The sequence below is a fragment of the Scyliorhinus torazame genome, chromosome X (genome assembly GCF_047496885.1).
Source record: "Scyliorhinus torazame isolate Kashiwa2021f chromosome X, sScyTor2.1, whole genome shotgun sequence".
Taxonomy (NCBI): domain Eukaryota; kingdom Metazoa; phylum Chordata; class Chondrichthyes; order Carcharhiniformes; family Scyliorhinidae; genus Scyliorhinus; species Scyliorhinus torazame.
In genome coordinates, this window is record NC_092738.1 from 3259354 (window position 1) to 3270335 (window position 10982).

The 10982-nt window shown below is 58.2% G+C and overlaps 1 long non-coding RNA gene across 1 annotated transcript in view; it reads right to left on the reverse strand.

The window, feature by feature from the left end:
• Positions 1-10982, reverse strand: part of LOC140405465 (uncharacterized) — a 46200-nt gene extending 35218 nt beyond the window's left edge. Inside the window, exon 1 of the long non-coding RNA XR_011938622.1 lies at positions 10956-10982. This is a non-coding gene — a long non-coding RNA (uncharacterized lncRNA). The remainder of the gene's footprint in view (positions 1-10955) is intronic.

A 10982-nucleotide genomic window follows, 5' to 3' on the forward strand; every position in this document is an offset into this window, starting at 1 on the left:
TCGAGGAGGGGGCTGAATGGGATCCTCCTGTTCCTGTGTAACAGGCTCGAGGAGGGGGCTGAATAGGATCCTCCTGTTCCTGTGTAACAGGCTCGAGGAGGAGGAGGGGCTGAATGGGATCCTCCTGTTCCTGTGTAACAGGCTCGAGGAGGGGCTGAATGGGATCCTCCTGTTCCTGTGTAACAGGCTCGAGGAGGAGGAGGGGGCTGAATGGGATCCTCCTGTTCCTGTGTAACAGGCTCAAGGAGGAGGCTGAATGGGATCCTCCTGTTCCTGTGTAACAGGCTCGAGGAGGAGGGGGGGGCTGAATGGGATCCTCCTGTTCCTGTGTAACAGGCTCGAGGAGGAGGAGGGGGCTGAATGGGATCCTCCTGTTCCTGTGTAACAGGCTCAAGGAGGAGGCTGAATGGGATCCTCCTGTTCCTGTGTAACAGGCTCGAGGAGGAGGCTGAATGGGATCCTCCTGTTCCTGTGTAACATGCTCGAGGAGGGGGCTGAATGGGATCCTCCTGTTCCTGTGTAACAGGCTCGAGGAGGGGGCTGAATGGGATCCTCCTGTTCCTGTGTAACAGACTCTATGAGGGGGCTGAATGGGATCCTCCTGTTCCTGTGTAACAGGCTCGAGGAGGGGGCTGAATGGGATCCTCCTGTTCCTGTGTAACACGCTCGAGGAGGGAGCTGAATGGGATCCTCCTGTTCCTGTGTAACAGGCTCGAGGAGGGGGCTAAATGGGATCCTCCTGTTCCTGTGTAACAGGCTCGAGGGGGGGGGGCTGAATGGGATCCTCCTGTTCCTGTGTAACAGGCTCGAGGAGGGAGCTGAATGGGATCCTCCTGTTCCTGTGTAACAGGCTCGAGGAGGGGGCTGAATGGGATCCTCCTCTTCCTGTGTAACAGGCTCGAGGAGGGAGCTGAATGGGATCCTCCTGTTCCTGTGTAACAGACTCGAGGAGGAGGAGGGGGCTGAATGGGATCCTCCTGTTCCTGTGTAACAGACTCTATGAGGGGGCTGAATGGGATCCTCCTGTTCGTGTGTAACAGGCTCGAGGAGGGGGCTGAATGGAATCCTCCTGTTCCTGTGTAACAGGCTCGAGGAGGAGGAGGCTGAATGGGATCCTCCTGTTCCTGTGTAACAGGCTCGAGGAGGGGGCTGAATGGGACCCTCCTGTTCCTGTGTAACAGGCTCGAGGAGGGGGCTGAATGGGACCCTCCTGTTCCTGTGTAACAGGCTCGAGGAGGGGGCTGAATGGCATCCTCCTGTCCCTGTGTAACAGGCTCGAGGAGGAGGAGGGGGCTGAATGTGATCCTCCTGTTCCTGTGTAACAGGCTCGAGGAGGAGGAGGAGGGGGCTGAATGTGATCCTCCTGTTCCTGTGTAACAGGCTCGAGGAGGAGGAGGGGGCTGAATGTGATCCTCCTGTTCCTGTGTAACAGGCTCGAGGAGGAGGAGGAGGGGGCTGAATGTGATCCTCCTGTTCCTGTGTAACAGGCTCGAGGAAGGGGCTGAATGGGATCCTCCTGTTCCTGTGTAACAGGTTCGAGGAGGGGGCTGAATGGGATCCTCCTGTTCCTGTGTAACAGGCTCGAGGAGGGGGCTGGATGGGATCCTCCTGTTCCTGTGTAACATGCTCGAGGAGGGGGCTGAATGGGATCCTCCTGTTCCTGTGTAACAGGCTCGAGGAGGGAGCTGAATGGGATCCTCCTGTTCCCGTGTAACAGACTCGAGGAGGAAGAGTGGGCTGAATGGGATCCTCCTGTTCCTGTGTAACAGGCTCGAGGAGGGGGCTGAATGGGATCCTCCTCTTCCTGTGTAACAGGCTCGAGGAGGGAGCTGAATGGGATCCTCCTGTTCCTGTGTAACAGACTCGAGGAGGAGGAGGGGGCTGAATGGGATCCTCCTGTTCCTGTGTAACAGACTCTATGAGGGGGCTGAATGGGATCCTCCTGTTCGTGTGTAACAGGCTCGAGGAGGGGGCTGAATGGAATCCTCCTGTTCCTGTGTAACAGGCTCGAGGAGGAGGAGGCTGAATGGGATCCTCCTGTTCCTGTGTAACAGGCTCGAGGAGGGGGCTGAATGGGACCCTCCTGTTCCTGTGTAACAGGCTCGAGGAGGGGGCTGAATGGGACCCTCCTGTTCCTGTGTAACAGGCTCGAGGAGGGGGCTGAATGGGATCCTCCTGTCCCTGTGTAACAGGCTCGAGGAGGAGGAGGGGGCTGAATGTGATCCTCCTGTTCCTGTGTAACAGGCTCGAGGAGGAGGAGGAGGGGGCTGAATGTGATCCTCCTGTTCCTCTGTAACAGGCTCGAGGAGGAGGAGGAGGGGGCTGAATGTGATCCTCCTGTCCCTGTGTAACAGGCTCGAGGAGGAGGGGCTGAATGTGATCCTCCTGTTCCTGTGTAACAGGCTGGAGGAGGGGGCTGAATGGGATCCTCCTATTCCTGTGTAACAGGCTCGAGGAGGAGGAGGGGGCTGAATGGGATCCTCCTGTTCCTGTGTAACAGGCTCGAGGAGGGGGCTGAATGGGATCCTCCTGTTCCTGTGTAACAGGCTCGAGGAGGAGGAGGAGGCTGAATGGGATCCTCCTGTTCCCGTGTCACAGGCTCGAGGAGGAGGAGGGGGCTGAATGGGATCCTCCTGTTCCTGTGTAACAGTCTCGAGGAGGAGGACGGGGCTGAATGGGATCCTCCTGTTCCTGTGTAACAGGCTCGAGGAGGAGGAGGAGGCTGAATGGGATCCTCCTGTTCCTGTGAAACAGTCTCGAGGAGGAGGACGGGGCTGAATGGGATCCTCCTGTTCCTGTGTAACAGGCTCGAGGAGGAGGAGGGGGCTGAATGGGATCCTCCTGTTCCTGTGTTACAGACTCTATGAGGGGGCTGAATGGGATCCTCCTGTTCCTGTGTAACAGGCTCGAGGAGGGGGCTGAATGGGATCCTCCTGTTCCTGTGTAACAGACTCTATGAGGGGGCTGAATGGGATCCTCCTGTTCCTGTGTAACAGGCTCGAGGAGGGGGCTGAATGGGATCCTCCTGTTCCTGTGTAACACGCTCGAGGAGGGAGCTGAATGGGATCCTCCTGTTCCTGTGTAACAGGCTCGAGGAGGGGGCTAAATGGGATCCTCCTGTTCCTGTGTAACAGGCTCGAGGAGGGGGCTGAATGGGATCCTCCTGTTCCTGTGTAACAGGCTCGAGGAGGGAGCTGAATGGGATCCTCCTGTTCCCGTGTAACAGACTCGAGGAGGAGGAGGGGGCTGAATGGGATCCTCCTGTTCCTGTGTAACAGGCTCGAGGAGGGGGCTGAATGGGATCCTCCTGTTCCTGTGTAACAGGCTCGAGGAGGGAGCTGAATGGGATCCTCCTGTTCCTGTGTAACAGACTCGAGGAGGAGGAGGGGGCTGAAAGGGATCCTCCTGTTCCTGTGTAACAGACTCTGTGAGGGGGCTGAATGGGATCCTCCTGTTCCTGTGTAACAGGCTCGAGGAGGAGGCTGAATGGGATCCTCCTGTTCGTGTGTAACAGGCTCGAGGAGGGGGCTGAATGGAATCCTCCTGTTCCTGTGTAACAGGCTCGAGGAGGAGGAGGCTGAATGGGATCCTCCTGTTCCTGTGTAACAGGCTCGAGGAGGGGGCTGAATGGGACCCTCCTGTTCCTGTGTAACAGGCTCGAGGAGGGGGCTCAATGGGACCCTCCTGTTCCTGTGTAACAGGCTCGAGGAGGGGGCTGAACGGGATCCTCCTGTCCCTGTGTAACAGGCTCGAGGAGGAGGTAGGGGCTGAATGTGATCCTCCCGTTCCTGTGTTACAGGCTCGAGGAGGAGGAGGAGGTGGCTGAATGGGATCCTCCTGTTCCTGTGTAACAGGCTCGAGGAGGAGGAGCGGGCTGAATGGGATCCTCCTGTTCCTGTGTAACAGGCTCGAGGAGGAGGCTGAATGGGATCCTCCTGTTCCTGTGTAACAGGCTGGAGGAGGGGGCTGAATGGGATCCTCCTGTTCCTGTGTAACAGGCTGGAGGAGGGGGCTGAATGGGATCCTCCTGTTCCTGTGTAACAGGCTGCTGGAGGAGGAGGGGGCTGAATGGGATCTTCCTGTTCTGTGTAACAGGCTCGAGGATGGGGCTGAATGGGATCCTCCTGTTCCTGTGTAACAGGCCCGAGGAGGGGGCTGAATGGGATCCTCCTGTCCCTGTGTAACGGGCTCGAGGAGGGGGCTGAATCGGATCCTCCTCTTCCTGTGTAACAGGCTCGAGGAGGAGGGGGCTGAATGGGATCCTCCTGTTCCTGTGTAACAGGCTCGAGGAGGGGGCTGAATGGAATCCTCCTGTTCCTGTGTAACAGGCTGGAGGAGGGGGCTGAATGGGATCCTCCTGTTCCTGTGTAACAGGCTCGAGGAGGAGGAGGGGGCTGAATGGGATCCTCCTGTTCCTGTGTAACAGGCTCGAGGAGGAGGCTGAATGGGATCCTCCTGTTCCTGTGTAACTGGCTGGAGGAGGGGGCTGAATGGGATCCTCCTGTTCCTGTGTAACAGGCTCGAGGAGGAGGAGGGGGCTGAATGGGATCCTCCTGTTCCTGTGTAACAGGCTGCTGGAGGAGGAGGAGGCTGAATGGGATCTTCCTGTTCTGTGTAACAGGCTCGAGGAGGGGGCTGAATGGGATCCTCCTGTTCCTGTGTAACAGGCCCGAGGAGGGGGCTGAATGGGATCCTCCTGTCCCTGTGTAACGGGCTCGAGGAGGGGGCTGAATGGGATCCTCCTGTTCCTGTGTAACAGGCCCGAGGAGGGGGCTGAATGGCATCCTCCTGTCCCTGTGTAACGGGCTCGAGGAGGGGGCTGGATGGGATCCTCCTGTTCCTGTGTAACAGGCTCGAGGAGGGGGCTGAATGGGACCCTCCTGTTCCTGTGTAACAGGCTCGAGGAGGGGGCTGAATGGGATCCTCCTGTCCCTGTGTAACAGGCTCGAGGAGGAGGAGGGGGCTGAATGTGATCCTCCTGTTCCTGTGTAACAGGCTCGAGGAGGAGGAGGAGGCTGAATGGGATCCTCCTGTTACTGTGTAACCGGCTCGAGGAGGGGGCTGAATGTGATCCTCCTGTTCCTGTGTAACAGGCTCGAGGAAGGGGCTGAATGGGATCCTCCTGTTCCTGTGTAACAGACTCTATGAGGGGGCTGAATGGGATCCTCCTGTTCCTGTGTAACAGGCTCGAGGAGGGGGCTGAATGGGATCCTCCTGTTCCTGTGTAACAGGCTCGAGGAGGGGGCTGAATGGGATCCTCCTGTTCCTGTGTAACAGACTCTATGAGGGGGCTGAATGGGATCCTCCTGTCCCTGTGTAACGGGCTCGAGGAGGGGGCTGAATCGGATCCTCCTCTTCCTGTGTAACAGGCCCGAGGAGGGGGCTGAATGGGATCCTCCTGTCCCTGTGTAACGGGCTCGAGGAGGGGGCTGAATCGGATCCTCCTCTTCCTGTGTAACAGGCTCGAGGAGGAGGGGGCTGAATGGGATCTTCCTGTTCTGTGTAACAGGCTCGAGGATGGGGCTGAATGGGATCCTCCTGTTCCTGTGTAACAGGCCCGAGGAGGGGGCTGAATGGGATCCTCCTGTCCCTGTGTAACGGGCTCGAGGAGGGGGCTGAATCGGATCCTCCTCTTCCTGTGTAACAGGCTCGAGGAGGAGGGGGCTGAATGGGATCCTCCTGTTCCTGTGTAACAGGCTCGAGGAGGGGGCTGAATGGGATCATCCTGTTCCTGTGTAACAGGCTCGAGGAGGAGGCTGAATGGGATCCTCCTGTTCCTGTGTAACAGGCTCGAGGAGGGGGCTAAATGGGATCCTCCTGTTCCTGTGTAACAGGCTCGAGGGGGGGGCTGAATGGGATCCTCCTGTTCCTGTGTAACAGGCTCGAGGAGGGAGCTGAATGGGATCCTCCTGTTCCCGTGTAACAGACTCGAGGAGGAGGAGGGGGCTGAATGGGATCCTCCTGTTCCTGTGTAACAGGCTCGAGGAGGGGGCTGAATGGGATCCTCCTCTTCCTGTGTAACAGGCTCAAGGAGGGAGCTGAATGGGATCCTCCTGTTCCTGTGTAACAGACTCGAGGAGGAGGAGGGGGCTGAATGGGATCCTCCTGTTCCTGTGTAACAGACTCTATGAGGGGGCTGAATGGGATCCTCCTGTTCGTGTGTAACAGGCTCGAGGAGGGGGCTGAATGGAATCCTCCTGTTCCTGTGTAACAGGCTCGAGGAGGAGGAGGCTGAATGGGATCCTCCTGTTCCTGTGTAACAGGCTCGAGGAGGGGGCTGATTGGGACCCTCCTGTTCCTGTGTAACAGGCTCGAGGAGGGGGCTGAATGGGATCCCCCTGTCCCTGTGTAACAGGCTCGAGGAGGAGGAGGGGGCTGAATGTGATCCTCCTGTTCCTGTGTAACAGGCTCGAGGAGGAGGAGGAGGGGGCTGAATGTGATCCTCCTGTTCCTGTGTAACAGGCTCGAGGAGGAGGAGGAGGGGGCTGAATGTGATCCTCCTGTCCCTGTGTAACAGGCTCGAGGAGGAGGGGCTGAATGTGATTCTCCTGTTCCTGTGTAACAGGCTGGAGGAGGGGGCTGAATAGGATCCTCCTGTTCCTGTGTAACAGGCTCGAGGAGGAGGAGGGGGCTGAATGGGATCCTCCTGTTCCTGTGTAACAGGCTCGAGGAGGGGGCTGAATGGGATCCTCCTGTTCCTGTGTAACAGGTTCGAGGAGGAGGAGGAGGCTGAATGGGATCCTCCTGTTCCCGTGTCACAGGCTCGAGGAGGAGGAGGGGGCTGAATGGGATCCTCCTGTTCCTGTGTAACAGTCTCGAGGAGGAGGATGGGGCTGAATGGGATCCTCCTGTTCCTGTGTAACAGGCTCGAGGAGGAGGAGGAGGCTGAATGGGATCCTCCTGTTCCCGTGTCACAGGCTCGAGGAGGAGGAGGGGGCTGAATGGGATCCTCCTGTTCCTGTGTAACAGTCTCGAGGAGGAGGACGGGGCTGAATGGGATCCTCCTGTTCCTGTGTAACAGGCTCGAGGAGGAGGAGGAGGCTGAATGGGATCCTCCTGTTCCCGTGTCACAGGCTCGAGGAGGAGGAGGGGGCTGAATGGGATCCTCCTGCTCCTGTGTAACAGGCTCGAGGAGGAGGAGGGGGCTGAATGGGATCCTCCTGTTCCTGTGTAACAGGCTCAAGGAGGGGGCTGAATGGGATCCTCCTGTTCCTGTGTAACAGGCTCGGGGAGGAGGCTGAATGGGATCCTCCTGTTCCTGTGTAACAGGCTCGAGGAGGAGGCTGAATGGGATCCTCCTGTTCCTGTGTAACAGGCTCGGGGAGGGGGCTGAATGGGATCCTCCTGTTCCTGTGTAACAGGCTCGAGGAGGGGGCTGAATGGGATCCTCCTGTTCCTGTGTAACAGGCTCGAGGAGGAGGAGGGGGCTGAATGGGATGCTCCTGTTCCTGTGTAACAGGCTCGAGGAGGAGGAGGGGGCTGAAAGGGATCCTCCTGTTCCTGTGTAACAGGCTCGAGGAGGGGGCTGAATGGGATCCTCCTGTTCCTGTGTAACAGGCTCGAGGAGGGGGCTGAATAGGATCCTCCTGTTCCTGTGTAACAGGCTCGAGGAGGAGGAGGGGCTGAATGGGATCCTCCTGTTCCTGTGTAACAGGCTCGAGGAGGGGCTGAATGGGATCCTCCTGTTCCTGTGTAACAGGCTCGAGGAGGAGGAGGGGACTGAATGGGATCCTCCTGTTCCTGTGTAACAGGCTCAAGGAGGAGGCTGAACGGGATCCTCCTGTTCCTGTGTAACAGGCTCGAGGAGGAGGGGGGGGCTGAATGGGATCCTCCTGTTCCTGTGTAACAGGCTCGAGGAGGAGGAGGGGGCTGAATGGGATCCTCCTGTTCCTGTGTAACAGGCTCGAGGAGGGGGCTGAATAGGATCCTCCTGTTCCTGTGTAACAGGCTCGAGGAGGAGGAGGGGCTGAATGGGATCCTCCTGTTCCTGTGTAACAGGCTCGAGGAGGGGCTGAATGGGATCCTCCTGTTCCTGTGTAACAGGCTCGAGGAGGGGGCTGAATAGGATCCTCCTGTTCCTGTGTAACAGGCTCGAGGAGGGGGCTGAATGGGATCCTCCTGTTCCTGTGTAACAGGCTCGAGGAGGGGCTGAATGGGATCCTCCTATTCCTGTGTAACAGGCTCGAGGAGGGGGCTGAATGGGATCCTCCTGTTCCTGTGTAACAGGCTCGAGGAGGGGGCTGAATAGGATCCTCCTGTTCCTGTGTAACAGGCTCGAGGAGGAGGAGGGGCTGAATGGGATCCTCCTGTTCCTGTGTAACAGGCTCGAGGAGGGGCTGAATGGGATCCTCCTGTTCCTGTGTAACAGGCTCGAGGAGGAGGAGGGGGCTGAATGGGATCCTCCTGTTCCTGTGTAACAGGCTCAAGGAGGAGGCTGAATGGGATCCTCCTGTTCCTGTGTAACAGGCTCGAGGAGGAGGGGGGGGCTGAATGGGATCCTCCTGTTCCTGTGTAACAGGCTCGAGGAGGAGGAGGGGGCTGAATGGGATCCTCCTGTTCCTGTGTAACAGGCTCAAGGAGGAGGCTGAATGGGATCCTCCTGTTCCTGTGTAACAGGCTCGAGGAGGAGGCTGAATGGGATCCTCCTGTTCCTGTGTAACAGGCTCGAGGAGGGGGCTGACTGGGATCCTCCTGTTCCTGTGTAACAGGCTCGAGGAGGAGGCTGAATGGGATCCTCCTGTTCCTGTGTAAAAGGCTCGAGGAGGGGGCTGAATGGGATCCTCCTGTTCCTGTGTAACAGGCTCGAGGAGGAGGCTGAATGGGATCCTCCTGTTCCCGTGTAACAGGCTCGAGGAGGAGGCTGAATGGGATCCTCCTGTTCCTGTGTAACAGGCTCGAGGAGGGGGCTGAATGGGATCCTCCTGTTCCTGTGTAACAGGCTCGAGGAGGAGGCTGAATGGGATCCTCCTGTTCCTGTGTAACAGGCTCGAGGAGGAGGAGGGGGCTGAATGGGATCCTCCTGTTCCTGTGTAACAGGCTCGAGGAGGAGGCTGAATGGGATCCTCCTGTTCCTGTGTAACAGGCTCGAGGAGGGGGCTGAATGGGATCCTCCTGTTCCTGTGTAACAGGCTCGAGGAGGAGGCTAAATGGGATCCTCCTGTTCCTGTGTAAAAGGCTCGAGGAGGGGGCTGAATGGGATCCTCCTGTTCCTGTGTAACAGGCTCGAGGAGGAGGCTGAATGGGATCCTCCTGTTCCCGTGTAACAGGCTCGAGGAGGAGGCTGAATGGGATCCTCCTGTTCCTGTGTAACAGGCTCGAGGAGGGGGCTGAATGGGATCCTCCTGTTCCTGTGTAACAGGCTCGAGGAGGAGGCTGAATGGGATCCTCCTGTTCCTGTGTAACAGGCTCGAGGAGGAGGAGGGGGCTGAATGGGATCCTCCTGTTCCTGTGTAACAGGCTCGAGGAGGAGGAGGAGGCTGAATGGGATCCTCCTGTTCCTGTGTAACAGGCTCGAGGAGGGGGCTGAATGGGATCCTCCTGCTCCTGTGTAACAGGCTCGAGGAGGGGGCTGAATGGGATCCTCCTGTTCCTGTGTAACAGGCTCGAGGAGGAGGAGGGGGCTGAATGGGATCCTCCTGTTCCTGTGTAACAGGCTCGAGGAGGAGGAGGGGGCTGAATGGGATCTTCCTGTTCTGTGTAACAGGCTCGAGGAGGGGGCTGAATGGGATCCTCCTGTTCCTGTGTCACAGGCCCGAGGAGGGGGCTGAATGGGATCCTCCTGTTCCTGTGTAACAGGCTCGAGGAGGAGGGGGGGGGCTGAATGGGATCCTCCTGTTCCTGTGTAACAGGCTCAAGGAGGAGGGGGCTGAATGGGTTCCTCCTGTTCCTGTGTAACAGGCTCGAGGAGGAGGCTGAATGGGAACCTCCTGTTCCTGTGTAACAGGCTCGAGGAGGAGGCTGAATGGGATCCTCCTGTTCCTGTGTAACAGGCTCGAGGAGGAGGAGGGGGCTGAATGGGATCCTCCTGTTCCTGTGTACAGGCTCGAGGAGGAGGATGGGGCTGAATGGGATCCTCCTGTTCCTGTGTAACAGGCCTCGAGGAGGAGGAGGGGCTGAATGGGATCCTCCTGTTCCTGTGTAACAGGCTCGAGGAGGAGGATGGGGCTGAATGGGATCCTCCTGTTCCTGTGTAACAGGCTCGAGGAGGAGGAGGGGTCTGAATGGATCCTCCTGTTCCTGTGTAACAGGCTCGAGGAGGAGGCTGAATGGGACCCTCCTGTTCCTGTGTAACAGGCTCGAGGAGGAGGCTGAATGGGATCCTCCTGTTCCTGTGTAACAGGCTCGAGGAGGAGGAGGGGCTGAATGGGATCCTCCTGTTCCTGTGTAACAGGCTCGAGGAGGGGGCTGAATGGGATCATCCTGTTCCTGTGTAACAGACTCGAGGAGGAGGAGGGGGCTGAATGGGATCCTCCTGTTCCTGTGTAACAGGCTCGAGGAGGAGGCTGAATGGGATCCTCCTGTTCCTATGTAACAGGCTCGAGGAGGGGGCTGAATGGGATCCTCCTGTTCCTGTGTAACAGGCTCGAGGAGGGGGCTGAATGGGATCCTCCTGTTCCTGTGTAACATGCTCGAGGAGGGGGCTGAATGGATCCTCCTGTTCCTGTGTAACAGGCTCGAGGAGGAGGAGGGGCTGAATGGGATCCTCCTGTTCCTGTGTAACAGGCTCGAGGAGGGGGCTGAATGGGATCCTCCTGTTCCTGTGTAACAGGCTCGAGGAGGGGGCTGAATGGGATCCTCCTGTTCCTGTGTAACATGCTCGAGGAGGGGGCTGAATAGGATCCTCCTGTTCCTGTGTAACAGACTCGAGGAGGAGGAGGGGCTGAATGGGATCCTCCTGTTCCTGTGTAACAGGCTCGAGGAGGGGGCTCAATGGCGCCCCCCACCGCCCCCCTCACCTGTCGACATCCCGCTCCGGCGATTTC